Here is a 25,509-nt window from a genome sequence, read left to right as displayed (position 1 = left end):
TCAATATTGCTTATTTTCTCAAAGAACCAGCTCTTAGATTCATTGATTCTTTGTATTGTTTCCTTTGTTTCTATTGCATTAATTTCTGCCCGGTATTCTTTTTAAAACCATAAAACAAAATGAGACTACTTTTTATTGACTGCCTCTTACAAGCTAGCAACTGCTTTTCTCCCAGAATTATCCTTGAAATCCAATCCCCTCCCTTCGCTGACTTGGCCTCTATTGTCTTTTCCTCCTTCAGCCACTGAGCCTGTCTCCCAATCGTATCAGACTTTGTGGTTCTTCAAATGTTTTCAGTTTTCCCCACCTTTGGATCCCTTTCAGTCCTTCCATGGCAGGCTCTTCCCTCGGATGTTTGCATGCCTCACTCCTTCGTACTAATGGACCTATGCTCGAGTGTCATTCTGATGAGCGATAGTTTCAGCCTCTGTCTCAAAGCGAGCAACCTCCTTGTATCTTGTTTCTCTCTGCCATCATCAAACACTATTCACCTCTATTCAGTTACTTTGTCTACTTCTTTTCAAAGTTTCACTATTGGTCAATTAAATATTCATTTAAGCCAGGCATGGTGGGTTATGCCTGTAATTCTAGCACTCAGGAAACAGAAGGCGAATCTCTGTGAATTTGAGGCCATCTGAGCCTATATGAAAAGTGCCAGGGGACTTGGGGCTATGTATTGAAAACCTACCTCAAAAAAAACAAACAGACCAAAATAAAAAAAGTGTTTATTTGTTTCCCCATTAGGTCTTTAGGTCTTTGGGATCTCTGGAACATCAAGTAATAGTTTCCTGAAGGTGTTACATTCTAATCCTAAATCTGTCGTTTATGAATGTCACCTTATATGGCCAGAGATTATTAAGTACCTTGCCCAGACATAGTAATATGCACCTGTAATACTAGTACTTGGGATCAGAGGTAGGAGGATTGCCATATTTCAAAGCCAGCCTAGATTATACATTATAACTTGTTTCAAAAAAGGGTAAAAGTGAAACAACAAATGACTTATAGATCTTGAAACCAACAATCTAAAGTTGATAGAAGCCCTTAAATAGGAAGTCAATAAACTCTTTTTCAAAAGTGAGGAAAAGACAAACAAAAGTATTTGAAGAAAATGAATAAATTCCTTTAAAAAGCCAAGAAAAAAGCAAACAGTTTAAGAGAATGAATAAAACTGTACAAGACCTGAAAATGGAAATAGAAGCAATAAAGAAAACACAAACTGAAGGAATTCTGGAAACGAAATATCTAGGTAAGCAAACAGAAAAATCTAGGCAAGCTTCACCAAAAGAATACAAGAGAAAGAAGAGAGACTCCTGGGCATTGAAGATATAATAGAACAGATACATTGGTCAAATAAAATGATAAATCTAAAAAAGTCCTGACATGATACATCCAGGAAATCTAGGGCACTATGAAAAGACCATACCTAAGAATAATAGGAACAGAATAAGGAGAAAAAAACCTAGCTTAAAGGCCCAGAAAATAGTTAACAAAATCATAGATGAAAAATTTCCTAGTATAGAGGAGGAAAGGTCTGAGAAGCATTCAGAACACCAAATAAATTGGACCCAAAAAGAAAGTGCCACATAATAATGCACTTAACATACAAAATAAAGAAAGACTATTAAAAGCTGCAAGAGAAAAAACAAGAAATATATCAAGAATTACACCCAACTTCTCAGTGGAGACTCTAAAAGCCAGAAGGTCCTAGACAGATGTTCTGTAGACTCTAAAAGACCACAGATGCCAGCCCAAACTACTATCCCCAGCAAAATTTCAATTTCATAGATGGAGAAAACAAAATATTTCATGATAAAGTTAAATTTAAACAATATATATCTACAAATCCATCCCTATAGAATATGCTAGAAGAAAAACCCCAACTCAAGTAGGTTAATTACATCCATTAAAACATAGGAAATATATAATCTCACAGCAGCAAAATCTAAAGTGAAACACACACACACACACACACACACACACACATACACACACCATCACCACCACCAACAACAACAGCAGCAGCAGCAGCAACAACAACAACAAAATAACAGGAATAACCACCATCCATCATTGGTCATTAATAGCTCTCAAAAATCAATGGACTCAATTCCCCAATAAAAAGACACAGGCTAACAGAATGTATGCAAACTCAGAATCCAACCCTACTGCCTTATACAAGAAATAAATCTCAACATCAAAGATAACCATTAATTCAGAGTAAATGAGTTGGAAAAAGATTTTTCCAAGCAAATGAACCTAAGAAGCAAGCTGGTGAAGCCATTCTAATATCTAACAAAGTAGACTTCAAACCAAAATTAATCAAAAGAGATGGGGAAGGACACTTCATACTCATCAAAGGAAAAATTCACCAGGGACCAGGAGGGACCAGGCTGGGGGAAAAGTTTAGGGAAAGAATACTTAGAGAGAGAACTAGAATTGAGAGGTATTTGGGAGGCAATAGAAACCTAGTGCAATGGAAACTCCCTGAAATCTATGAGGGTGACCCTACAAACACTCCTGGTAATGGTAGACACAGAGCCTGAACCAGCCACCTTAACTGTAACTTAGTCAGGCTCCCAGTGGAAGGATTGGGACACCAACCCAGCCACAAAACTTTTGACCTATAATTTGTCGTGACTGCAAAATGTACTGATATAAAGGTGGAGCAGAACTTGCAGGAGTGGTCAACAAATGGTTGATCCAACTTGAGATCCATGCCATGAGAGAGAGAACCCATGCCTGACACTGCCTGGATGGCCAGAAACTAGAGGCAGGACAGCCCAGAGACCTAGGATAGAACTAAACATGACTGACACCATGTGTGGGTATGAATGAGTTTAACTCGGGGACATCTAAGAGAAGAAAGATTAATTCACATCCTCCTTGCCAGTCTCAGCTGAGCAGCTCTTTGGGCAGCTAGCTTAATTAAGCAGCATTATTATGGGGAAAGCCAAATAGTCAGAGGAAAATTATCATGACATCAGTTATCTGCCTAGTGACTGAGAGGACACTAAATTAAGTTTGAAGTTTGTTGATGTCTCAAAGCACAGGCTGAGGCTGATCTAGTGGCAGATGTGTGTCAATTGAGACCAATACCAGCACACGCTTGGTCAACTGGAATGAGCAAGGTTTTGTTTTTTGGACTTTGTTTTATAAAGTAGATGAACATCCAGTGTAGTTTTCTTTTACTGTCCATAAGAGATAGGTTCTAAGATACTGTGGGTACTGTGATGGTTTGAATGACAAGGGCCCTTATAGGCTCATATGGAGTGACATTATTTGAAAGGATTAGGACATGTGGCCTTGTTGGAGGCCTTGTGTCACTGGGGATGGACTTTCAGAAGCTCAACCCAGGCCCGGAGGTTTACCCTCTCTTCCTGCAATCCGATGTAGAATTCTCAGCTCTTTCTCCATCACGTGTCTGCCTGTGCACCACCATGCTTCCTGCTATGACAATAAAGGACCAAGCCTCTGAACCTGTGAGCCAGCCCCAGTTGAATGTTTTCATTTATAACTTTCTGTGGTTATGGTGTCTCTTCACAGCAATAGAAACCCTAATTAAAACAGGTACCAAAAATATGAAGGTGCTTGGATCCCTTGTATATCATTTGTGCATAGCCTGTAGGTAGCTATCTATATCCTTGGCTTCACCTCTGGATTATTTATGATACAGCGGTGGTCAATCTTTATTGTCAACTTGATGGCATTTAGAATGATCTAAGAGACACCTCTCTGGGTGTGTCTATGGGGTGTGTCAGAAAGGTTTAACAGAACAAAGATGACCCACCTTAAATGTGAGCAGCAACCATCCCATGGGCTGAGTCCCAGACTGAGCAAGAAGGGAAGAGTATAGTGAGAATCATTATTCAACCCCCCCCTCTCTCTCTGCTTCCCAACTCAGAGCATAATGTGACCAGCCACCTCATGCTGCCCCAGCCATGACTTCTCCACCATGCTAGACTCTATCCTCCAACTAAGAGGCAAAATACATCATTCCTGGACCTGGAGAGATGGATGGTTAAGAGCGCACACAGCTCTTGAAGGGGCCCCTGGTTCAGTTCCCAGAAACCACTCTGGGAGACACAACCACTTATAAATTTAGCTCCAAAAAAAAATCAAAGGCCCCTGGCCTCCATGTATTTCACGCATAGGTGGTATACATAGTCACAGACACACATGTATATATAATTAAAAATAATTTTTAAAAACTTTTAAATAAACAAAAAAACCAACATTCTTTTTGAAAGTTCTTAGGTATAGTAGTTTGGGGTGTTTTTGTTGTTGTTGCTTTGTTTGTTTGTTTTTCTCTTTGGGGCCTACCGCCCATCTCACAAATAAATGCTTAGTGATTTATTATTACTTATGAATGCCCAGCTTTAGCTTGACTTGTTTTTAGTCAGCTTTTCTAACTTAAATTATCCCATTTCTCTCTAACTACATTTTGCCTCTGGGCTTTTTACCTTTCTTTATTCTGTATGTCTTTGTCTTTTTTTCCTTCTTATTCCACAGCTGGCTGGGTGGCTGGGTGGTTGGGTGGCTGGATGGCTGGGTGGCTGGGTGTTTGGGTGGCTGGCCTCTGGCACCTTCCTCTCCTCCTTTTCTCATTCCTTCCTCTGTTCCCTAAATTTCTCCTCCTATTTATTCTCTCTGCCCACCAGCTCTACCTATGTCTCTTTCCTGCCTATCTATTGGGCATTCAGCTCTTTATTAGACCAATCAGGCGCAAAGTAACACAGCTTTACAGAGTTAAACAATGCAACATAAAAGAATACAACACATCTTTGCATCATTAAACAAATATTCCACAGCATAAACGAATGCAACACATCTTAAACTAATATTTTACAACAAGGTATTTTTGTCCCAGCAGTGAGAAAAGTAACTAATATGGATCCACAACACAGTGTAGATGGTGCCTGAGTAGCTGTATTGTACTATGTAGGGAAAGAAGGCAAGACAAAGTCTGCATTGCACTCATTACAGCTGCAATTCTTTTCAATCTTGGGATGGTTGGATCTCCGTAGAACACAGTTACAGAAATTTGGGGCTCAAGTACATAGACCGTGGAGTTTTGCTGATTCAAGTTCAAAGTCCAGAGCCATCAACCAGCCACATCACCTTAAGCACATACTTGACTGTACTTACTAACAGCCCTACTTCGTTAAGTGCCCGTGAGAATTATGTTGAAATTGAAATGTCTGCAGAGTATTTGCTGCTGACATGTAAGAGGCACTCCATAAACAATCATTCTGGAAATCATCTTCCTTTTTCAAAAATGGTTTACTCAGCTTTGCTTCTGAAAAGATTTGTTGGGATCTACAACACAGACCCCATATGCCATTCCCGATAATTGGCCCTCAGACTCGAACCCCAGCTAGACTGATGATATCTGAAAGTGCTCTAGCCAGCCGCCCAGATGAGTATCTAACATCTGTGCTCAGGGCTCATGGCTAAAGGGGGGGGGGTGTGGCACCAGATACCTACCCTGTCACTGACTGTCATGCTGAGTGACAGAGCATAGAATGTACTCAAGAAAGACATACTGAATGGATTCGTGGAAGAAAATTCTTGAATTTCAGGAATGAAATAATATGGTATACCAGCTGGAATTTCAACAGTGGCATTTTGGCACACAAGGGAAGCTGTGTCCGCAGGTGGCTCCATTGGTGTTTTCTTGTCATCTCTCCATGACCAAGACTGTAATATTTAACATAGAGTAGGAGTCAGTTTTGTCAATGCAAAGCCTAGGCAAAATTGTGTCTTCATTGAAGTTTTTCAGTAACTATTAAGCACACAAACCCTGCTATCACACCACTTACTCTGCTATGAGCAGAAGAGGTTGGCAGCACAAGTCCCATTGCCTCTACTCACTGGCCTTGTCTTTACATGATGCTATCTGGAGCTAGAGACTCTTGACACTGAGTTATCAGCTACTGGATGGTTTGTAAAAATCTATTTTATAGAAAAACCCAAGACCTCACAAGCCTTTTCGTGACTGTCATCCTTATAAGGAAGGATCACAAAGATAAGATCTTCTGAGGTGTCCCAGCATGGCATGGTATTAAGATAATGGACTGTGAGTTTGGGAAGAGGGTTGAGAAGGGAAGGATGGAGATGTTGACTAAGAACTAGATGTGGTTGGGTAGGAAAACAAACCTAATGCTCTACAGCATGACAGTTAATTGACTATCCCAAAATAGTGGATATAGAGGATTTTGAATGATTTATTTTGGAAGTATCAAATACTATATACATATAATGAGACAGTATATACATATTTATGTATACATATTATGTATACTTATAATGGATACATACATATAATTATTCTATACTCCACAAATATGGACAATCACCATGCATCAATCTAAAGAAAAATGTACAAATAAAACAAACTGGGATAGTAAGGGAGCTGTTGTCAACTTCTAAGGAGGCTCCTGTCTACATGTGAGGAGCCCCCTGTGAACCAGGAACCAAATGCCTAAGACATTCATCTTATGAGCACCTTGGATTCGAACTTTGGGTGTCCAGGAATCTGAGAAATAAATGTCCGAGGTTTACAAGCTAAAGGAAAGCTGAGGGTATGAAACATAGCTCTAGTTTTCATTCCCTGTGTGAACAGGGTCACAATGCTCAATTTATCAACACCTTGGGGTCTTCATCTGTCAAATTTGATAAATGAACCTAACGTGCTTCCATGCTGATCAAGCCCATTGGCATCGTCGCCTGGAGGCTGAGGCTTGTGGGAGAGTCATGGTCCAGTTTCTGGACTAGTTTTGGAGAGAAATGCTACTGCCACTTTTAAGGAAAATTAGTGTGAGACAGCTGTCCCTCAAGGTCCATGGGGGAACCTGTGAGCATCAAAACCCATAGTGCTCTAATGTAGTATTTACATATGACCTAATATATTCTGCTATAGGGAAAGAATGTCTATTTCCTTGTGATGTTGAACACGGTGTAAATAAAATACTACATTAATGGTTGATACATTGTTTACATGATAATGGCAAGGGAAGTCCAGGCATGTTCCACTCATATGCAAGTTTTCAAACTAATTTAGATCTGTAGTTTCACAGACACACACTCAAGAGCCCCTTGCAGAAGATCCACTAGTTTCTACCTTAGTTGGGTATTTCCTTCTCTCATTTTTGGGAAAAGCAGTTGTCTCATCTTGAGGACATTCTAGTGACCCTGCAATGAAGCCCACACAGTGAGAAGCAGAGTCTCCTACCACCAACCATATAAGTGAACATCAAAGCAGGCTCTGTAGCTGAGGGCTGACCCAGCCTCCAGAGAGAGCACTCAGCTATGGAAGATCTTCAGAACAGAGAGAACCCATGTTTGCTGCTGCAGGAAGCTGCTGGGATGTGAAGGTCATTATTTCTCAGCAGTAGGTGAGAGCTGCAGCCTCTGACTCCAGTGGGGTGGGTGTGGTGTAGTGCTTAGCTTTCCAGTTCCAGGGTGTAGAGAAGCATTTGAGGAAGCTGGTCATGTTGAAAGGTCCCATCCACAGAATACACCACTGTGTATATGTAGGAGACCTGCAGGGCTGTTTTCCAGGAGCAAGGAGTGTGACCATCATGTTCAAGGAATCCTTCTCATGCAGGCCTCGCCCATCTTCACTCACCTCCACCATCAAACCCTTCTTCTTGTATCTGCTGTCACCTGCCACCCATAACCATTTTTCCTTATACAGACAAGATGGAATTCTTCCTGCATCCCATGCAGAATGTCCCAGGGTTCCTCACATTTCTCTGGGGGCTTAGAAAGAAGCATAGACACTAGGCAACACAAGCAAACCTGTGCACGACCACAGGTTGAGAAGGTCTGTGTGGAGACCAGTAGCAGATGCTGGAGTACATCTACCCTGGTGAATGTTGGCAGTCTGAACTACCCTCTGCCATGGCAGAGCTTCCGTGTGGGAGGCTGAGGGGAGGCTGTTTTGGGGGAAAGGCCATTAATTCTTAGCAGATAACAGGGGAATATGCAGACAATGGTGACATACCTCAGTGTCCAGAGGAGCACTGGCTCCAGGAAATGCATGGAAAGGAAAGCTGCAGAGGCTCAAGTCGTTGAGTCTGTCAGGTAACATAGTGTTTACAGAGTCTACACACACATGACTTGCACTTTAAATCACCCCTAGATGACAGAATACCTAACACAGTTATATGCTGTATAAATAATTGTTGTACTGTATTATTTGGGGAATAAAGACAAGGAAAAAGTCTGTAGTGTGTATGTTCAGTGCAGATTCAATTCTGCCTGCCACCACCAGTACTTTCCATTCATGGTAGGATCTACAGTTGTGAGCCCTGCAGACAAATGGGGTTGACTGAAATACATTTACCTGCTCTATGTTTTTTAAGGTCTACTTATTTCTATTTTATGTGTATGGGGGTTTTGTCTGCACATATGTCTTGCACCATCTGTGTGCCTGGTGTCTTCAGAGGGCAACAGGTCTCTTGGAACTGGAGTTACAGACAGTTGTTAGCAGCCATACGGGTGCTGGGATCAAACCTGGGTCCTCCAGAAGAGCAGTGTTCCTGGCCCCTGAGCATCTCTTCAGCCACCTACCTGAGATATTTTTGAAGGTCTAAACAGAGTGGACAGGAGACTATGATAAGACCCCAGGGGTAGCTGCTGTTCATAAATAAGTGTCTTGGTCAACAAGTTATTGATGACTTTTGGTTTTGATTTTTGAGATTAAATCTTGGTATGTAGCCTAGGCTGGCCTTGAATTTACAGTGATCCTCCTGCCTCAGCCTTTTAAGTGCTGAGATTACAGGCATATGTCACTATACCTGGTTTCATTGCAGTTTTTGAAAGTGAAACAGGAAATAAGATTTGAGACAGGACCCTGTCTGACCATAGCCCTAACCCTGGTCATGGGTCCTGGAGAATTAATGCTGCCTGGCTTCCCTGCTGAGAACTAGCTATCAACAAAGGGCTTCTGGCTGCCACCAACTCCACAGGGGCTTCAGGAGATGGAGAGGATGGGAAGGGGGGAGCTGCCCCAATCGATAGACTGAGTGGTTCAATAACTCATTTTGCTGCTGATGCAGTGAAATAAATAAATAAATACCTGGTTGGAAGTTGAAACTGTCCCTGCTCAGGGCTTCTCAAAGGCTGACTTGATAGGCTTTAATAGCTTTGCTCGGCACAGAACATGGGCTGACTGTCCCAGCAGTGTGCCCTCTGTTTCCTAGGTAACCAAACTTGAAATCAGATGATGGCTGGAACTGAGGACCAAATCCATTTGTCGGAGGTACAGATGCGAGAGCGCAGATTTCACATAGCCTGAAGACGGTGGCCTCATTTAGTGTCCCTTCAGCTCCTGTGTGTCTGCTGGTCTGTTACTTCCCATCCAGCACTGCCAGCCCCTTCGTCTCGACCCCAGAGCCCAGAAGAAAATGCCGGAGTTCCAGTTGTGCTGACGGAATCAATACGAGTATGCTTCATCGCAGGCTACCCGTCAGGAGAGGATCTGATGAAAAGAGAGGAGATGCGCCTGAGCACAGCTCTTTTGTGTGAGCAGCGAGAGCTGCTGCCTGAAGCCCGGATCTTGGACCTGCTGTGCAAATCTGGTCCTTGAAATGATTGTTCCAGAACTTTCCCCGAGGGAGGAAGAGTACCAAGTACTGTAGTAGGTCAATCAGCAATTCTTCACCTGTGCCTGGCTTCAGTGGAGAGTTGCCTGGCTTCAGTGGAGAGTTACGGTACTTAGCACTCTGACACCAAACAGCTAAATTCAGAAGACAGGAGCCCCCTTCCCAGCACCTCGCATCACTTGGATCCTAGCAATGTTAGCTGAAACTGCCTAATCACACCCTGTGCTGGCTTTCCTATTATAGATGGCATAGACATGGATGAATGAATTTGAACATGGATGAGTTTCAATAGAACTAGTGGTGAAAAATATCTCTGCAGTGAAGAAGGCCTCTTTCCCACATTGAATCTCTACTTTCCAAAGTTATAAGAGAGAGAGGCATTTTCTCCAATCTTGGAACCCCTTGAACCCGGAAGGAAAAGTATCACCCCTAAAACTGACAGTAAATACTCTTCAGATGAGCAGTGACATTATCACACAACCTATTTTGGTATTATTATAGAAACAGCTTTGAATTTCTACCTTTTCTATTGTCCATGTGGTAGTTCAAAAAGCTTTCTTTAATTTTATCATTCAGGAGAGGCAAGTATGCAACCCTTTTCTCTACAGAACCAAACGGTATAAAATGTTGTGTTTTCCAGTCCACATGTTGCCTATTAAAACTGTCCATTGCTGTCACTTCAGTGTGAAAACTGCTCTAGACGTCATTTTGAGCTGGCAAGGCTGTAGTGTGGATAAAACTTTATTTACAAAAACAGGTGGTGGGCCAGGGACTGATCCAGACTCCGTGAAAGTAGTGTCAGTGAGGAGGCCTCAGAAATCTCTGGGGCCTTGGGTAGTAGATCAGTGTTTACCATAGTTTATGAATGATCTTTGGGAGCCCATTCCAAATAGAGGGATGCTCTCCCAGCCTGGACACATGGGGAAGGGCCTAGGTCCTGCCTTGGATGAGGCCCTCCTTGGAGATCCCCCCCTGGGGAATTATGTGGGGATTGGGCTGGGGGGGGGGGCTGGTGGAGGGACAAGGAAGGAGGGGTGGGAGAAGGAGCTGGGGTTGACATGTGAAGCATTCATGTTTCTAATTTAAATAAAAACATATATTGAGAACAAAAAAAAAAAAAACAGGTGGTGGGCCAGATCTGGCACATGAACCATAGTTTTCCAGCTCATAATCTAGATGAGTCTATAGTATCAGACATAAGAAATATGGCAAACACACTGTAAAGTTATTTTTTTCTTTTTATAGATGGGGTCCTGTGTTATACAAAGTTTCTCTGCCACACTTAATGACAGCACCATTTCTATACGAGGCTCCAAGTGTTTCTGCAGGGGGAGAAGAGAGGACCAACAATTAAGCACTTGACCCAGACACATCACCTGATATGTCATGGTCCAGAGCTCATTACCCACCACCCACCTCTATATTCAAGACTGAGGCGAATTGTAATCTGCAGTCAGACAAGAAGTTAGGAAGAGTGAACCACAGTAATATCTTCCTCATGAAGCTTCAGTTAGGCCTGAGTCCTTTCCACAAGACAGCTATGAAAAGGGCCACTGCTCAATCCCATAGCTGAGACCTATGTCCTCTGCAGACACAACTGGCAAAAGGCCACCAATAAGACTGTCCTTGGCCCTGAACTCTGTTGTAAGTTTGAAGCATAGGTATGATGGGGGAAGTCCTGTACATTTGTTAATAAAGCACTGCTGGCCAATAGGAATCTAGATAGGTGGGACTAGGAGTCCAGGAGGATTCTGGGAAGGAGAAACACAAGAGAGTTGACATGTGACGCCATGGGGTAGGAAGCCCGGAACTATTCTCCAGTAAGAGAAATACTTAGATTAACAATTATGGGGTAATTACTTAAGTCAGAGCTAGCCAGTAAGAAACAAGCAAGGCCAACAGCTTCATAATTAATACAGCGTCTTGTGTGTTATTTGGGGACTACAACTCGGCAGAGCCCAGGTGACTGGCGGGTGATAAACCAAAGCGGCTAGCAAGGAAAGCTTCTTTTAACATAGGTATAAACATAAAACACAATGTACAACCAGGGAGATGGACAGGAGCCCCAACCCATCCCATATTTAATGGGCAATGGAAATTCAGATGGTTGTGGCATAGCCAACTATTCTCCAGGCCCAGATGGGCCTCCAGACAATTCTGTGGGCCTTTTGAGGATAGAGTACAAAGCAGCAAACACAGCCTCCCAGTGAGCAAAAGGACAGTGTACATTCGAAATGTAACCAATGACTTAGATGGTGGTAGACAGATGCCTAGGCATCAGGTCTGCCTTATTGCACGGTCCACCACATCAGCAACAGGCACCGACGGCCCTCAGTTGAACTTCCTGATAACTCTAGGAGGAAAGTTCATGTATTAACGAGGGGAAATTTGGAATCTGAAAAGCCAGGAGTAAAACTGGCAGCAGTTGGTAAGGGAAGAGGTGGGTTCACGTTACCAACTGTGCCCTATGCAATCCTGCCTCTACACCCTGGAGGGATGGAGGCCCAGACCAGCCTGGTGCAGACAGAAATCCTGGAGCCAGTGTTGCATGGGGCTTGGGGAATGGGGACCTACTTAATGAAACAATCCATTTTGTGAGTTCTTAGGAACACTTACCTTCTCCCCTGAGACTTCCAAGAATTAATTAATACTAGCTGCTTGTCAGGCCCTTTGCCAATGTAAAGGATTTGTTTAACCTGAAAGGCCAGAGTAAGCACAATAGAACTCTGGCTTTATTTTAAAAACACCCTGTGCAGTGGTACAGAATGGCCTTGGTACATGGTGTGAGAATGACCCTTTTCTGTAAAAGGAACAGCAAGACACACACTTGCCTACCCATGTCCAGATGCTTAACCACATGATGATGTGGGAAGGCTCAGCATCCAGCTAAAGGCAAGAGCTGTCTCCCTTAAGAATCACCCTCAGTATCTGCAGCAGACCTTATGATGTCAGGGAAACACCCCAAACCAAAAGACAGTTTAAGCTCATGTGTTGTCTGGGTGAGACAGACAACCAGAAGCAGAGCCCATCTGGAGTTTGTCAAATTATCATGCTTGAAGGACAGTGCCAAGGCTACCAGGGAACTCCAATTCCACCTCCTGTTCTGGCACTCCCTTGAACTCATTGAAAGTGGCTGCACTCACAGCTCCAGTTTGTTACAAGAAAAGTGCTGGGATGAGATAAAGTGTGTCTACACAGAAGGCAGCACAGAAGAAGGCTCCATGCACACACATGGCACAACTCTTGCTCTTGGGACATCCCACCATTCCAGCATTCACATGTGACAATGCATAGCAAAGCCGATGTTTAGAGTGTCACATGACCGCTTGGTTGACTGGCTGCCTAGATGACCCTCACCTCCAGTACCTGGAAATCCACCAAGGGCCATCCCATTAACATTAACTTTCAGGGATGGAGGAGGACAGACTTTCTTGTTACCTTCACCCAGGGAAGTCTAAAGGTTTAAAGATCAGATCACATCTGAGAGTGAGGGTCAAAAACCACATCTCTCTTTGAATAAAACCAAATTACTTATTATATGGACTCTGGAGGAGAAGAAATCCCGACTGGATTTCCCTGGAGAATTTACTGGGGGTGGGGGGATCTAAGCTGTGTTGGGCAGAGTGATTTGCTTATCCTCGGAGGATAAGGCAGTGGCCCTATCCTTTCAGGATTGTGTAGCCTCCCAGAACATGACTCCAGGCCTACACTCTCTTCTCTCTCTTTTCCATCTATAAATTTCACTCATCCATAGCCCAGGATCTCTTTTAAACTTCAAACACTTTGTAATGAGTGACAGACAGACAGACAGACAGACAGACAGACACACACACACACACACACACACACAAATGGCTGTAAGAGAAGTTGCTAGTGGGAAGCAAGCTGTCACTTTGGAAGACAATTTGCATGGTCTCTTTAAACTAAACATTCTATAAACATTCTATCAGCATGCAATTCAGCAATCAATACTGTCCAACAGTGATGAAACTTATACCACAGGAAAACCTACACACGGGTGCTCACAGCAGCTTTATTCACAGTAGCCAAAGCTCAGAAGTAGCTGAGATATCCTTCAACAGGTGTTATGACAGATAACCAACTACCATTCACGCCTTAAAAGATGAGAGCTTTTTAAGTCATGGAGGAAGCTCAAGTGTGTATTACTACATAAAAGAAACCAATAAAAGGTTTGCAGGCTGCCTGATCCAAACTATATGGCACTCTGGGACAGGAAACTGTGGTGACTGAATAGATTCTAGGGGGCTGGGGGAGGAAGGGCTGAACTAGTGGAATTCAAAGAATATGAAGACAGTGAAATGACTGCATGAGATAACGATAAGGACACAATTTGTATAAACTCACACAATGCACCATGCCAAGAGCAAGCCCCAGGCGGAAACTGCAGACTTGGAGATAAGGAGGAGGAGGCAATGAAGGCTTGTCATGGGGGGAACAAACGGGCCACTGAGGAGCAGGATATTGTTGATGGGGGGTGTACTCAGGTGTGAGGTAACGGGGACATATGTGGGAAATGTCTGTGACTTCTACTCCTTTTTGCTGAGAATCTGAAAATTATTTTTTTAATTTAAATTAGAAACAAGCTTGCTTCACATGTCAATCCCAGCTCCCTATCCCTCCCCTCCTCTCCCACTCCTCCAGACCCCCAGCCTCCCACCCAATCCCATTCCATTCCCCAGGAAGAGTGAGGCCCTCTATGAGGGATCTCCAGAGTTTGTAATTTCATCTAGGGCAGGGTCTAGAACCTCCCCCATATGTCCAGGCTAAGACATCATCCCTCAATGTAGGATGGGCACCCAAAGTTCATTCGTATGCCAGAGATGAATACTGATCTACTACCCAAGGCACCATAGATTGACTAGGCCTCTCACTAACACCCACATTCAGGGGGTCTGGATTAGGCCCATGATGGCCTTTCAGCCATCAGTCTGGGTCCAGAGCTCCCCCTTGTTCAGGTCAGCTGTCTCTGTGGGTTTCACCTGCCCATTCTTGACCCCTTTGCTCATCACTCCTTCCTTTCTGTCACTGGGTTCCAGGAGTTTAGTTCAGTGTTTATCTGTGGGTGTCTGCCTCTGCTTGCATCAGTCACTGGATGAAGGTTCTAGGATGGAAATAAGGTAGTCGTCAAACTCATTAACAGGGAGGGGCATTTAAAGTAGTCTCTCCACTATTGCTTAGTTTGCCAGTTGGTGTCATCCTTGTAGATCTCTGGAAATCTCAATAGTCCAGATCTCTCCTCAAACCTTTAATGACTCCCTCTATTATGGCATTTCTCATCCTGCTCTCCTCTAGTCTTCCTCTGACTCAACCTTCCTGCTCCCCCATATCCACCTCTCCCCTCCTCTTCTCTCCATCTCTTCTCCCCCCTCCCTTCCCCCCATGCTCCCAATCTGCTCATGAGTCTTGCCTCATTCTCCTTCTCTGGGGTACCATGCATATCTCTCTTTGGGTCCTTCCTGTTTCCCTGACTCTCTGGCAGTGGGATTGTAGGCTGCCACTCCCTTGATCAATGTCTAAAATCCATATATGAGTGGGCACACACCATGTTTCTCTTTTTGTGACTGGGTTACCTCACTCAGGATAGTTTCTTCTAGTGACATCCATTTGCCTGCAAATTTCAAGATTTCATTGTTTTTTTTTTTCCACTGAGTAGTACTCCATTGTGTAAATGTACCACATTTTCTCCATCTACTCTTTAGCTGAGGGGTATCTAGGTAGCTTCCAGGTTCTGGCTATTACAAATAATGCTGCTATGAACATAGTGGAACAGACGTCCTTGTTGTATGAATGTGCATCTTTTGTGTATATGCCTAAGAGTGGAATTGCTGGGTCTTGTGGTAGACTGATTCCCATTTTCCTGAGGAATCTCCATAGTGATTTCCAAAGTGTGGCTGTACGAGTTTGGTACTCCCACCAGCAGTGCAGGAGTGTTCTCCTTTCTCCACATTCTCTCCAGCATAAACTGTCATTGGTGTTTTTGATTTTAGTCATTATACCAGGAGGAAGATGGTATCTCAGAGTTGTTTTGATTTGCATTTCCCTGATGGCTAAGAATGTTGAGCACTTTCTTAGTGTTTCTCAGTCATTTTAGTCTCCTCTATTGAGAATATACAGGCAATAAAAGGGCTGAGAAAGAAATCAGAGAAACATCAGCCTTTACAATTGCCACAAACAACATAAAATACCTTGGGGGTAACTCTAATCAAACAAGTGGAAGACCTATATAGCAAGAACTTTGAGGCTTTAAAGAAAGAGGCCGGGCTTTGGTGGCGCATGCCTTTAATCCCAGCACTTGGGAGGCAGAGGCAGGTGGATCTCTGTGAGTTCGAGGCCAGCCTGGTCTACAAAGCAAGTTCCAGGACAGCTTCCAAGACAATACAGAGAAACCCTGTCTCGAAAAACCAAAAAAAAAAAAAAAAAAAAAAGAAAGAAAGAAAGAAATTAAAGACACCAGAAAATGGAAAGATCTCCTATGCTCTTGGATAGGTAGGATCAACACAGTAAAAATGGCAATCTTTCCGAAAGCAATCTACAGATTTAATGCAATCCCCATCAAAATACCAGCACAATTCTTCACAGACCTTGAAAGAACAATTCTCAACTTTATATGGAAAAACAAAAGACCCAGGATAGCCATGACAACCCTGCTCAACAAAGCAATGTCCAGAGGCATCACCATTCCTGACTTCAAGCTGTATTACAGAGCTATAGTCCTGAAAACAGCTTGGTATTGGCACAAAAATAAACAAGTAGATCAATGGAATCGAATGGAAGACACTGAAATTAACCCACATACCTATGAACACCTGATTTTTGACAAAGAATCTAAAATTATACAGTGGAAAGCATTTTCAATAAATACTGCTGGCATAACTGGATGCTGGCATGTAGAAGATTACAGATAGATCCGTGTCTATCACCATGCACAAAACTTAAGTCCAAATGGATCAAAGACCTCAACATCAATCCAGCCACACTGAACCTCTTAGAAGAGAAAGTGGGAGGTACCTTTAAACGAATTGGTACAGAAGACAGCTTCCTGAACATAACACCAGTAGCACAGACACTGAGATCAACAATTCATAAATGAAACCTCCTGAAACCAAGAAGTTTCTGTAAAGCAAAGGACACAGTCAGCAAGACAAAAAGGCAGCCCACAAAATGGGAAAAGATAGTCACTAACCCCACATCTGACAGAGGGTTGATTTCCAAAATTTACAAAGAACTCAAGAATCAAGTCTGCAAAACACCAAGGAATCCAATTAAAAATTTTCTTAAAGGTAAAGCCTCACCAAAAAATAGCTGAAACATCTGGGCATCTCCTTCCTGAGAGGCAGACAGTAAGCATGTCCTTCCTACTAAATCTGGGAGGCTTGAGCATGCTTGCCTTTGGGAGCTAGGTCTGGAAGGAAATGCCACATCCTCTCAGTTTACTGGGGTACTTGCATTTATGACCTTAAGCTACCAAGTAAGGAATGTCACAACCCTGAGCCTCTCAGTCTTTCAGAAGCCTAGGTCACCTGGAGAGCCATTATGACTATTCAAAGGCCAGCCCAAGTTAAGTCCTAACTGACATCCAGCAACATTCTCAGGCCATTGATTGTGGATGCTTCTAGATGGTTTCAGACAAGTCCAGTCAACCCAACCATTCACCCTTTCTGCTGAGGCCCCATCCATGGTAGAGCAAATGCAAGCTGTCCCTGCTGGGTTAAGACCAAATTCTTGGGTCAGTAATCTTTCTACCCACAATTGCCCACAATGTCAAGGAGCCACATGCTGTATATTCTGGTAAGTCACTGTCTGGCTAGGGAGTACACATGTGCAAACATCCCTGGCATTACTCAAGGTTGGTATGTGGGGAACTGTTGCTGCCTTATCCTGCTGCTGTCAGAATATCTAGATGCAAGGATCTGGGGAAGCAAATTGGCAAGATGTATTACAAGCCTTAAAAATACATGCCATGTGCTGAGAATTTGTTCTAAAGCATCAGTTGTGTATCATCCAAAAGGTTTCTTTCTTTTTGAGAGTGGGAGATCCCCACACAATCTGATAGAATGAGGAAAAGGGAGATAAAAGCAGATGGCCACCAAAATATACCATGTTCTACTCAGATGTGGGCTCAGTGCTTCAGCTAACCAATGTTGAGCAAGAGTTTTCGGTATGCCAGGTGCTGCTCCAGATGTGAGAAGAAAGTGAAACACTGAAGAGACAGATGTCTTTCCCTTGCCAAGCTCATGCACATGAGCAATAGGCAAACAACGTCTCCCATATTGCACACAAGCATGGTGTGTGGTCCTTGGAGAATGGTATTGGGCTGCAGAGAAACATAAGCCATGGCAGAGAGACCGATCACACTGTGACCAAGGAGGTATAGACAGGGTAGCTAGGTAAGAGCTGCCAAGCTAATGTGATCCAATGCCTTGGACGAGATTGCAGCAGTAGATGTCTATCTATGTTGGTAAAGGAAAAACCAATGGGACTTGTCACTGTGCTGGGTACAGGGCATGATGAAAAGACAGAAGTCAGAAACATTAACAACTCAAAATGCTGTGCAAGAGAAAGTGCGGTGGCCTGAGAAAATGTTTAGGAAATGTTTATAAGTGTGAAAGCAGGTTATGAAACACCATGGCCGAAATGATTTTAATTTTGGAAAGGAAAGTACATATGTGGGTAGAAACAGAAAATGTGCTAAAGGTTCCCAACTGAACAGTGGTTTTCTTCTCAAACAGGATTTCAGTGGCTTTTATTTTCTTGTTTGCCCATATAGTCACATCCTACACCCCAAATCCCCATTTTAGTCAATAACAGACCCCTAAGATCCTGTCCCCCATGGCGCCATAGTTATCTTGTATAAGCACATGCAATGGTGTTTTCACAATGATAAATCACTTTCTAATGTGTTTCTCAGAGAATAATTAGGCAATGCCTGACTTGATTTTGTTTTTATTTTCCCAGAATTGCTTCAAGAAGCAGTGTTGCTGTACTGACTGCTGGCCTTGAATTGATAAGCCTGGTGTCAGCTCAGAGGATTCTCCTGCTTCAGCCTCCCAGCAAGCTTTTACTACAAACACATGCCCCCACAGCCAGAGGTGTTGATTTCTACTTGATGCCCCTCCCTATCCTCCAAACTCAAATCTGTCCAACAAGGGCTTTCTAGGGTTTCCTTCCTTGTGGTTTTCTCTGTTTTTCTAGTGGTAATTATGGCTTTATAACTCCCACTTTTTGTTCTGTTCCAGCTTTAATGGATACAGAAGACAGAAAACATTTAATAATCCTTGTTTCTAGACACAACCCAGGGAGAAGTGGCACTGTGACTCAGAAACTTAGGGTAAGCAGTTAAACAGTTTTAGTAGGGGCAAGTTGTAATTTCAATTCACACCAAATGACTAAACATAAATATAGTATCTAGCCTGGCATCCAGACCGAGTTGAACTCTACTCGGAAGCACGACACTATTGCTGCTATTAATGGCCTGTCCTTTAGCTTCATTGGATAAGGCATACATGAAGGAAAATAAGGAAACAGATTTGCACCAACAGATGGATGGTAAGAGAGTAAGCAGGGATGATTCCAACAGTTGTGGAAGCTAACCTGAACCTAAAGGACAAGAAAGGAAGGACAAGGGTCCCTATGGAGAAGGGAGGAGGACGTTGCAGTTTGTAAATGATGCCAGGTTCTTTGGGGGACATCATCTTGGGGATGAACATTCAATCCTCCTCCTCCAAGGCTCCAATACTTCTAGTGGAGTAACCATTGTGCCTGTTCTCTTTGCCCGTAGAAATTTCCTCTCTGACTAACATGAAAGGCTGTTATATCTGGGATCACTTAACTAACCCTTCTCTCATTTTCTCAATGAACATCTGAAAGTGAAACCTTTAAGTTGCATGCATGATGATGTGTATGTGTTTAAGAAATTAATTTCTAGCCGGGCGTTGGTGGTGCATGTCTTTAATCCCAGCACTCGGGAGGCAGAGGCAGGTGAATCTCTGTGAGTTCGAGGCCAGCCTGGTCTGTACAGCGGGTTCCAGGACAGCCTCCAAAACAATAGAGAGAAACCCTGCCTCGAAAAACCAAAAAAAAAAAAAAAAGAAATTAATTTCTTCAACACAATATTTTAATATTGCCAGTCTCATAGTTAATAATTCAATAAATGGCTTCTACTTTGGTATTTAGTGATATCTCTCTTTCCATTATCATTTATTCCCTTATGGGAGACATAAAGGGTATCATAAACACAGCACAGAGAATGAATCTAAGTTTATTTCATGTAACAGTTAGTAGAAAATCCCTATAGCATCCATTGGGGTGAAATAGCGATTTTTTTTCATTTTGGAAAAAGTCTGTATTCTTTTTTTTTTTTTCCGAGACAGGGTTTCTATGTATTGTTTTGGAGGCTGTCCTGGAACTCGCTCTGTAGACCAGGCTGTCCTCGAACTCACAGAGACCCACCTGCCTCTGCCTCCCGAGTGCTGGGATTAAAGGCGTGCACCACCAATGCCCGGCTAAAAGTCTGTATTCCTATAACACACATGAAATGAGCATCTTACATTTTGGACCTGGGTCTATGTAAGTTCTTAAGATTTAGAAATAGACACAAGGGCAATTTTCTACCCATATGCAACTATAGAGCCTCTGTCATTACCTAAACAGTGGAAGAAAACCATCCATTGAATAAGACTGAATACCTGGAACCCATGCAAGTCAGCATGGATGCATGAACTTGGGAGTTAGTGAGGACCAATGAGCTGCCAGTCACATCACAGGCTCAGGGAGGAACTGAGTCCAGATTCTTCTCCCTCAGTGACAACAGTGTCACCAACAGTAATATTCAGCAGTGGGCTGTGCTACATGCTCCTTGGAGGAACAGAGTTAACTCAGTCACCCATGACAAGATTTGTGTGTAGGAAGCAGAGACCTCCCCAGTTCCTTTCACCAACACACACTTATTCTCCAGTACCTGCCCTTCCATAGACTTGGTTCCAAAAAACACTGCTCACCATATGTATTAAGCAGAGTCTATGGAGAAACAGAATTAATGGGTTATGTATAGAGAGATAAGATAAAGAAGATAGGTACATGTGGTGGTTTGAATAAGAAATGCACCCCATATATTTGATCCCAAGTTGGTGGCACTATTTAGAGAAGTTGTACAACTTGGGGGACATGGAGCTTTGCTAAAGGAAATACTTTACTGTCAGTGAGATTTGAAAGTTTATGGCCTCACCCCAACTTCCAGTTCTGCTTCCTGTGTGTAGTCAAGATGTGATCTGCCAGCTTCCTGTTCCAGCCACTCAGCCTTCCCTACCAATTTGAACACCAAGCCCTCTGAAACCATAAACCGAAGTAAACTCTTTTGAAAGTTGTCTTTGGAAAAAAAATAAAGTTGTCTTTGGAATTTTATCACAGCAGCGGAGAAGTAACTAATTCAGAAACCAAGAAGTACTATGAGCTCTCATCTGCAAGTTTGGGAAGCAGGAAGATGGGTACTTTAACTCAGTCTAAACCTCACTAGTAGACCCAGTGATGTGGGATCTGACGCCAAAGGCATGATGATGGAAGGAAGGTACGTACTTTAGCCACTTGCCCACTCTAGGATCTCCTGGCCTGGGAACTGCAGGCAGGTTGACTCACCCCTGGTGGATCTAGCAACCAAGAGTCTACTGAGATCACTCCTGCCCCCACTCAGGGCAGAGGTCAGCTCTGACCCCCACCTCAGGCCCAACTTCTGCTTGCCCACTTTTGGATCTCTTGGCCTGGGGACTAAAGGCAGGTCGACTGGCCCCCAGTGGAGCTAGCAAGCACAAGTCTGCTGAGATTGTTAGGCTACTCCTGCCCCCACTCAGGGAAGAGGTGAGCCCCGGCTCCCACCTCAGGCCTGACTTCCTCTTGTCCACTCTGGTATCTCCTGGCCTGGGGAATACAGGCAGGTTAATTCAATACCTGCACAACAAGCAACCACAAGTCTATTGACAGCACTGTGCTAGTCCAGCTCCCACCCACCAGGAGAGGGAGTGTCTCAGACCTGCTTGCACCTACCATGAAACCCATCAGAGTATAGGACATTCTTGTACCCACTATAAAGAACCTTGGACCTGTACCCACCAGGAGTGGAAGAGACCACACCTGCACCCATGGGAAAAAGGGGTGGGAAGACAACAATATGAGAACACATTCAACAACAGAAAAACCAATATGATGTCACCAGAGTCTAGGGACTCTATACCAGCAAGACCTCAACATTCCAACACAGATGAAGCAGAAGAGAATGACCTTAAAAACAACTTCATGAAGATGACAGAGACCCTAGGAGGAAATGAGAAAAATCCTTTAAAGAAATGGAAGAAAAGACAAACCAAAAATTGCAAGAAACAATTCAAAAGTGCAAGGTTTGAAAGCTGAAATAGAGACAATTAAGCACAGTCTGAAGGAATGCTGTAATTAGAAAAGATGGGTAATCCATCAGGAACTACAGATGCAATCAAAAGCAACAGAATACAAGAGATGGAAGAGAGACTCTCATACATTGAAGATACACTAGGAGAAATAGGTCCACAAAGAAAATTTTAAGTCCAACAAATCCCTAACACAAAATATCCAGGAAATACAGGACACTGTGAAAAGACCAAACCTAAGAATAATAGATATAGAAGACAGTGAAGAAACCCAACTCAAAGGTGCAGAAAACATATTCAACAAAATCATAGAAGAAAACTTTCCCAACCTAAAGAAAGACATGCCAATGAAAGTACAAGAAGCCTACAGAACACCAAATAGAGCAGACCACGAAAAAAATGTCCCCTCGTCACATAATAATTAAAACAACAAACCAAGAATAAAGAAAGAATATTAAAAGCAGCAAAGGAAAAATGCAAAGTAACATATAAAGGCAAACATATCAGAATCACACCTGACTTCTCCATGGAAACTCTGAAAGTCAGAAGGTCCTGGATAGATGTTCCACAAACACTAAGAGACCACAGATTCCATCCCAGATTCCTATACCCAGCAAAACTCTCAATCACTATAGATGGAGAAAACAAGATATTCCATAACAAAACCAGATTTTAAAAATGCATAGTACTGCTGGGCGGTGGTGGCGCACGCCTTTAATCCCAGCACTCGGGAGGCAGAGGCAGGCGGATCTCTGTGAGTTCGAGGCCGGGCTGGACGACAGCCTCCAAAACAATACAGAAACCCTGTCTTGTAAAACCAAAAAGAAAAAAAATACATAGTACTACAGAAAGTGCTGGAAGGAAAACTCCAACCTAAGGAAATTAACTACACTCACAAAAGCATAGGTAATAGATAATCGCAGTTTTCCAAAGACCAAAAGAAAAAGCAGGGTAAATCTACATACAATACCACCAATACCAACAAATCAAAAACAAACAAGAATTAACACTCAATGGTCCTTAATTTCCCTCAATATTAATGGTCTTAACTCACCCATATAAAGACACAGGCTAAAAGAATGGATTTGAAGACAGAATCCATCCTTCTGTTGCATACAAGAAACACGTCTCAACTTCAAAGACAGATGTTACCTCACATTACCTCAGAGTAAAGGGTTGGGATAAGATTTTTCAGTCAATGAACCCAAGAAACAAGCTGGTGTAGCTATCCTAGTACCTAGCAAATTAGACTTCAAACTAAAATCAAAAGAGATGAAAAAGGGAGTTGTGACCCGGCTTTCCTTCCCACAATCCCTCACGCCCTTCCTTTTCAACTTGGGCCCGGCAGAATGGCTCCCGCAAAGAAGGGTGGCGAGAAGAAGGGCCATTCTGCCATCAACGAGGTGGTGACCTGAGAGTACACCATCAACATCCACAAGCGCATCCATGGTATGGGCTTCAAGAAGCGTGCTCCTCGGGCACTCAAAGAAATCCGGAAATTTGCCATGAAAGAGATGGGAACTCCAGATGTGCACATTGATACCAGGCTCAATAAAGCAGTCTGGGCCAAAGGAATAAGGAATGTTCCATACCGTATCCGTATACAATTGTCCAGAAAACGTAACGAGGACGAGGACTCACCAAACAAGTTGTACACATTGGTAACCTACGTGCCTGTTACCACATTCAAAAATCTACAGACAGTCAATGTGGATGAGAACTAACCTGCTGAATGTCAAATAAAGTTGGAGAACTGCCAAAAAAAAAAAGAGAGATGAAGAAGGTTATTTCATATTCATCATAGGAAAAATCCATCAGGATGAAGTCTGAATTCTGAACATCTATGCCCCAAATACAAATGCACCCACATTCATAAAAGAAACACCACCAAAACACAAATCACACATAATACCTCACACAGTTAGAGTGGTAGATGTCAAGATGCCACTCTCAACACTAGACAGGACCACTAGACAGAAACTTAACAAAGAAACAAAGGAACTAACAGAAATTGTGTCCCAATTAGAATTAACAGACATCTGTAGAACATTCCATCCAAACACAAAAGAACATACCTTCTTCTCAGCTCCACATGGAATCTTCTCTAAAATCGACCACTTACTCGGCAACATAGCAAACCTCCACAGATACAAAAAACTGAATAACCCCTTGTATCCTATCGGATAACCATGCCTTAAAGTTAGAATTCAACAACAATACAAATTGCAGAAACCCTACAAACTCATGGAAATTGAACAATGCACCATTCCTGGGTCAAGGAAGAAATACAAAAGGAAATTAAAGACTTCCTAGAATTTAATGAGAATGAAGACACAACATACCCAAATTTATGGGATACTTTGAAAGCAGTACTAAGAGGAAAGTTGGTAGCACTAAGTGCTCACATGAAGAAACTGGAGAAGAGTCACAGTAGAGAATTAACAGCACAACTGAAAGCTTTACAACAAAAAGAAGCAAACTCACCCTGGAGTAGACCCTAGAAAATCAAACTGAGGGCTGAAATCAATAAAGTCAAACAAAGAAAGCAATACAAAGAATCAATGTAACAAAGAGTTGGTTCTTCCAGAAAATCAACATGATAGACAAACGTTTATCCAAACTAACCAAAAGACAGAGAGAGAACTTGGTAATTAACAAAATCAGAAATGAAAAGGGTGCCATAACAACAGACACTGGGGAAATCCAAAGAATCATCAGGTCATACTTTGAAAACCTGTACTCCACAAAATTCGAAAATTTAAAGGAAATGGATGATTTTCTGGATAGATATCACTTACCAAAATTAAATCAAGAACAGATAAACAATTTAAATAGATCTATAACCCCTACAGAAATAGAAGCAGAGACTTCCAACCAAAAAAAAAATTCAGGGCCAGATGGCTGCAGTGCAGAATTCAACCAGAAATTCAAGGAAGAACTAATACCAATACTCTTCAAATTGTTCCACACAATAGAAGCAGAAGGATAACTACCTGACACCAGATAATGATGATAGTCAGTGCAATAGGGAATACAATATATTTATTTACCAGAGAGAGAGAATCACACAAGCTGGAAATCAGAAGTGTGGCCGGCTTCCAAAAGAGGAGGTCCTTTTTCCTTTCGCTTCCTTTATCTCTACCTGTGCTAATTTACTTTTCCCCACCCTCATGGGCGGATAACTTCGTGGGATTCACTCCTACAACTACCGAACTCTTTTTACAAGGCTGCAATGACCTTAGTACCCAAATCACACAAAAACACAACCAAGATAGGGCACTACAAACCAGTATCCCTCATGAACACTGATGCAAAAATACTCAATAAAATACTTGCAAATTGAATCTAAGAACACATCAGAAAAATACACTATGATCAAGTAGGCTTCATCCTAGGGATGCAGGGATGGTTCAGCATGTGAAAAATCATCTATGTGAGCCACCATATAAACAATCCGAAAAAGAAAAGCCACATGATCATCTCAC

General features: G+C 42.7%; 1 long non-coding RNA gene and 1 pseudogene across 1 annotated transcript in view; one reads left to right on the top strand and one right to left on the bottom strand.

Annotated features, from left to right (window-relative positions):
* LOC110340233 overlaps positions 1 to 25,509 on the bottom strand; it is a 111,113-nt gene that overhangs the window by 24,832 nt on the left and 60,772 nt on the right. Inside the window, exon 2 of the long non-coding RNA XR_002382022.2 lies at positions 9,086 to 9,487. This is a non-coding gene — a long non-coding RNA (uncharacterized LOC110340233). The remainder of the gene's footprint in view (positions 1 to 9,085; positions 9,488 to 25,509) is intronic.
* LOC121143605 lies at positions 23,341 to 23,781 on the top strand (annotated as a pseudogene).

Source organism: Mesocricetus auratus, unplaced genomic scaffold (assembly GCF_017639785.1).
Source record: "Mesocricetus auratus isolate SY011 unplaced genomic scaffold, BCM_Maur_2.0 Super-Scaffold_100013, whole genome shotgun sequence".
Taxonomy (NCBI): Eukaryota; Metazoa; Chordata; class Mammalia; order Rodentia; family Cricetidae; genus Mesocricetus; species Mesocricetus auratus.
This window is presented reverse-complemented; position numbering and strand designations above follow the sequence as displayed.